Genomic DNA, 5,401 nt, shown 5'->3' with positions numbered 1-5,401 from the left:
ATGTGAGTTGTGATTTAATACCCTAATTTGTAAGTGGCTTTGTCTGAATCTAACACGATATTTACACCACTCATGGTGGTTTCTAAGACATACTAGATGCACATTTTGTTTGGCTTGGCTACCATACCCCCACCCTGGTAGAAGCACCCCTAAATAATACATCAAGTAGTATTTTGCTGCTAAATACCTTCTCAGCTATCTTCCTCCCAGGTTCAGAATTACAGGTGACAGTAGTTGCCTGTTGCAATAACCTCAAATATCATGTAACGTGCTTTGAGATTTGGACAACTAAGAATTAGGGAAGAAAACGGATTATCAGGCAGCTCAGGAAAACGTCATAGTTGCATAATATTACTTATAAAATGAGGTAAAAGTCTATTGATCTGTTTTGAAAAAGACATCATTGTTGCCTGGAGTCCTTTGCCTCTGATGCACTTGGCAGGGTCACTTGCATGCCCTAGGCTTCAGCTCAGCTGTTGCCTCCTGGCTGTCCTGTTTGACTACACTATTGAAAGCAGCACTCTGTGTATTAGTCGCCCTGCGGCCCATCACTCTGCGTGGCGAGGTCTACTTACCTGTCTTTATGTGTGCTCCCTGTTTTCTTTTTTGCAATTAATTTATTTTTGGCTGCACTGAGTCTTCGTTGCTGCATGTGGGCTTTCTCTAGTTGAGGCAAGTGGGGGCTACTCTCTAGTTGGAATATGCAGACTTCTCTCTCTTGTGGCAAAGCATGGGGTCTAGGGGGCACAGGCTCAGTAGTTTCAGCATACGGGCTTAGTTGCCCCAGGGCATGCGGGATCTTCCAGGAGGAGGGATCAAATCCATGTCGCCAGCACTGGCAAGTGGATTCTTAACCACTAGCCAGCCCATCAGGGACGTCCTCCCTGTTTTCTTAGCAGTAGAATTTCTGCCTAATTTCCAGGTGAGCATTTGCCTTTCTAAATGAAGTCTACCTATTCCAGCTTCCCTTGCAGCCATGAACCATATTCTGGTTATTGGGGTAAACACTCAGTTATCCTCAAGCGATGGAGGTATGGCTCTCTTTTCACTTTTGTTCTTCATGTAGATGTAATGGCTGGAACCCAAGCAGTCATCTTAGACCATGAGTTGGGAACCAGGTGCAGAAAATGGTGAACAACAAAATCTGGGTCCTTGCTGAATTCATGAAGCTGCCTTACCCATTATGAAGAACCTTTCTTAATATGAGAGAAAGGGAGAAAAAACTCTTTAAACCATAATCAATAGTCAACATATATACAACTTCTCCAGCATATGAATCTGAACCAACCAAAGAGAATCAGGCACTGATCAGTCTGAATAGATGCCAACGTTAAAAAATTGTAACTACCTAAATACATACTGGGCTGAATCACAGCCTTGGTTAAAGCCAAATGGTTTTGAATCTTCTATCACTTGCAGCTAAACATAATCCTACATAATATACTTTATTTCTTTTATAGCCCTTGTTAGAATCTGCGATTATCTTTTCATTGTTTTACTTATTTATCATCTTTCCCTTCCCTTAAATTTCTGTGAGGGCCAAGAACGCCTCTGGGGTTTGCTGCTGGCACATGACTTTGTAGAACATTGAAAGAATGAATGGACTAATTCTTTAGTTTTTTATTGTGAGATATAATATTTTGGGAATTGAAGATCTGGAGGAGTGAAAAGAATTCTATTTGGAGGACCACGGTTGGCAGTGCAATTGATAAAAGTGTTTTTTTTTTTTCCTCCTCTGACTAGGAGAAAAAAAAAACACTGATGAAATTAGTGGTAGATAAAAATTCATTTCTAGCTTCTAACAAGGAATCACAAACAATGGAAGACATATAAATAGAGTAGCAGCTTTATTAATAATACTTTCCTACTCTGTCTGTGATCTTTTGATGACAACCCTACCGGAGGCACTCTTTATCAGGCACTAAAGCAATTTAGATGCTGTCACATGCCTTTCTTGATATATACGTATTAGACATAAAGCAGTTTTCTGTTCTTTAGCTTATTTTAGTATATAATTAAAACTCTGTCTGCTACTAAGCAATGGAGCATGGCCAAGGTTGATCACATCCTATCACGAAGATAGAAAGAGGAAAAATAATAAAAATAATCATACACATTCCTGCAATCGGTCTTCAGATCTTAATTATGTTTTAACTCCTTTGTTATGCCAAAGGCAGTGCCTATTGGCATTTAAAGGACACTCTCACTTTCCTGCCTACCTTCAATCTAGTTCTTTCATTTGGATCCTCGTCCATTTATGGAATCCTTTGGGGGTGTTTGAGGTCATGAGGGGTGATAGAAAACTGAGATAGGAGTCAGGAGGCTTGGGTTCCATTCAGCTCCCCAGTTGGTTCAGTGGGTCCAGGGATGCAGCCAGATTCAGAACTCTGGGGAGTAGTGGCTGGACTAGAAGGTACAGCAAGGCTTTAGGGGGGAGGCAGAAGGCTGTAGAGTTTGCAGCACCAGCAGGTGACATGCACACATGTACCCCAGACAACCCTCTCCTACCTGTCTGCCTGTCTCAAGGTCTGGCCTCTGAAGTTTCAATTGTGTATTGCACTCCGTTTCCTAAGATGCCTTTTCATCAGTCTTAACTTTCATATTAATGGTATTTCTTTAAAGATGTTGACAGTGTACCCACTTTTGAAAATATGCTCAGAGAGAATAACTCAGGTTCTATTCTGACTCCTTCCCTATTCCACTCCCCCAAAGTCCTCTGAATATGATCCTTATTCCTTCACCTCTTCATTTACTTGACAAGTAATTTCTAGGCCCCTCTTGTGCCAAGCACTGTTCTATATTCTAGGGCCATTATGGCGGACAAAATGGACACCTCTGCCCTTAGAGAGCCTCCATTCTATAGTGACAGTCAGTAAATAAGAGAAGCTCCTTTAAAAAAGCAATGAATGGCTGCCATGTTTTGAACTCTTGCTACACCATACACAGCAGTCTTGTGAGGCCATTAACTCTTCTAATGAGAGAGATTTGGAAGACATACAGCAGTAGTGTATCATCATGAGAAGCTGGGCCTGGGCGTGATTCCTGCTTCTGCAGCTTGCTAGCTGTGTAATCATAAGCAAGTGACTTAATTTTTACTTGCCTCAGTTTTCTTAACTGTAAAATGGGGTTTCTATCTTACAGGAGTTTGGGGAGAATGTTTATTGTATCTGTAATATAACTTTTAGAACAGTGCTTAGTTCTTATAAGTTGGTTCAATTTTACAGATAAATAGAGGTATGGCAAGATTTAACTACTTGTCCCAGTCTTCTCATGCACTTAATAAACAGTGGGAACCAAGATTCCAACTCAAGTCTCTCTGCCTCTACAGCATGTGTTCTTATCCACAATTATGCCTTGCGCTTCTGGTAAAGTTGATTAACGTCTTGGAGGATCGGTTTGTTCATCTGCAGTCTGGGTATGATAACAGCAAACTGCATATTTAGCTGTGATAAGATATTCACAAGTACTTTGAGAACTATGAAGCATCATGGGAAAATAGAAATTGCTGTTGCTATTACTGCTGATTTGTGCTTTTGTATTCAACATTTTACTTTGCCTGTGATGGGCCTGTTTGCATATTTGTCAAATCAGGCTTTCTGTTTGTCTTCCATGCTTGTTACAGGACCCACTTTAGCCATCCTGGGGGGTCTCTGTGTTGCCTCCTCTGGGTTCTTTGTTGGTCAGTCCACCTTTTGAAAGTGATCCTGTAGGTCACTTCCCCTCTAAATGGAAGAGAAAGAGACAGAACATAGAGTCTCGAAGCCATCCACAGTTCTACATACTTGTTGGAGATTCTATGAGAGTTATGGTTCTTTGGGTGGAGGGTGAAAACACTCAAACCATTGGCAGAAAGCAGGGGTCAGAATCTGACACACGTGAGCCTATGAGGGGACTTCCCTGAAGTGATAGAGGAAAGAAAGTGAAAGTGTTAGTCGTTCAGTTGTGTCCGACTCTTTGTGACCCCATGAACTTCAGCCCTCCAGGCTCCTCTGTCCATGGAATTCTCTAGGTGAGAATACTGAAGTGGGTTGCCCTTTCTTTCTCCGGGGAATCTTCCCGACCCTGGGATCGAATCATGGCCTCCTACATTGCAGACAGATTCTTTAGCATCTGAGGCACCAGGGAAGTGATAGAAGACATCTCTATAAATCCAGAGTAGTCAGTGTGCCTTAAGGATGCCAAATTATTCACTTGCTAGCAAAGGTAACCTCCTGTGATAACATAAAAGTGGCCAATCCTGCTGTTTAACTTAGGAAATATTTTATCCTGGAGAAGTCAAGTGGCTTTCCTCCTCCCATGGGGGAGGAAACAGTGTGATGTTTCTAACTCTATTCAATGGGTCTTTAACTCTATCCAGTCTCTAATTTGGGAGCACCGAGAGGAAGTATTTAATATCTCTCTTCCCTGGTGACTTACATGGTAAAGAATCCAACTGCAATGCAGGAGACTAGAGTTTGATCCCTGGGTCAAGAAGATCCTCTGGAGAAGGGACTGTCTACCTATTTCAGTCTTATTGCCTGGAGCCTGGTAGATTACAGTGCATGGGGTCGCAAAGGGTCAAACATGACTCAGAGACTAATATTTGCATTTCAACACACTTTTACCAGAGTCACTCATTCCCTGATATCCATGGAACTATATAACCTAAACATTTCTGAATGTATTAGATTTTTCCAGAGGCCAGATCTACATAAGTTTCTTTCAGAAGGAGTGAATAGAGTGATGATGGTGGATAATTATTAAGTCATAGAGGACACAGAAGAGCTCTGGAATTAGGGGAGGCAGGAAGAGTTGTCCTACCAAACAGTGCATCTAATTGTTTGTGCACGTAAACTATATAAATTCTTCATGGGGGGTGAGCCAGAGGAAAGATTCCTTAAGGAGTCTAGTGGCCTGCTTCATTGTTGTTCTTCTTAAGTTTTTATAATTTTCCTCTATCTCAAGAAATTAAAGCTGGCATGGTCTCTTACCTCTGTTCTTCTTTCAACACCTGAACCATTCTCCTCCACCGAGGCCACCTCGTGCCTCTGTTTCATCATCTTTATGCCTGAAGATGTTCCACTGTGTTCCTCAGAAAGAGAAAACACGCACACAGGAGATTGAGTGAAGCCAGAGGAAGAATATAATTGGTCAGCATAGGCCAGGGAACTGGCTCTGTCAAGGTCAAAGGTCTATCCTTGCCCCAGTCGGCTATCATGAGGGCAGAGTCAACTTTCGAGCCTTTTTATCAATAAAGAATGGGAATTTGCTGTATGGCTCAGGTAACTCAAACAGGGGCTGTGCCAGCCTAGAGGGGTGTGATGGGGAGGGAGATGGGAGAGAGCGTCAAAAGGCAGGGGATATAGGTATACCTATGGCTGATTCATGCTGAGGTTTGACAGAAACAGCAAAGTTCTGTAAA

General features: G+C 42.1%; 1 long non-coding RNA gene across 1 annotated transcript; it reads right to left on the bottom strand.

Moving 5' to 3' along the window:
- Positions 1–1,828: 1,828 nt before the first annotated feature.
- On the bottom strand, positions 1,829–5,072 carry LOC138424564 (uncharacterized). The gene is made up of 2 exons (XR_011250866.1): positions 4,971–5,072; positions 1,829–3,722 (listed from the first exon to the last, which is right to left on the bottom strand). It is a non-coding gene; the product is annotated as an uncharacterized lncRNA (long non-coding RNA).
- Positions 5,073–5,401: the final 329 nt, after the last annotated feature.

This window comes from Ovis canadensis, chromosome 19 (genome assembly GCF_042477335.2).
Source record: "Ovis canadensis isolate MfBH-ARS-UI-01 breed Bighorn chromosome 19, ARS-UI_OviCan_v2, whole genome shotgun sequence".
Taxonomy (NCBI): Eukaryota; Metazoa; Chordata; class Mammalia; order Artiodactyla; family Bovidae; genus Ovis; species Ovis canadensis.
This window is presented reverse-complemented; position numbering and strand designations above follow the sequence as displayed.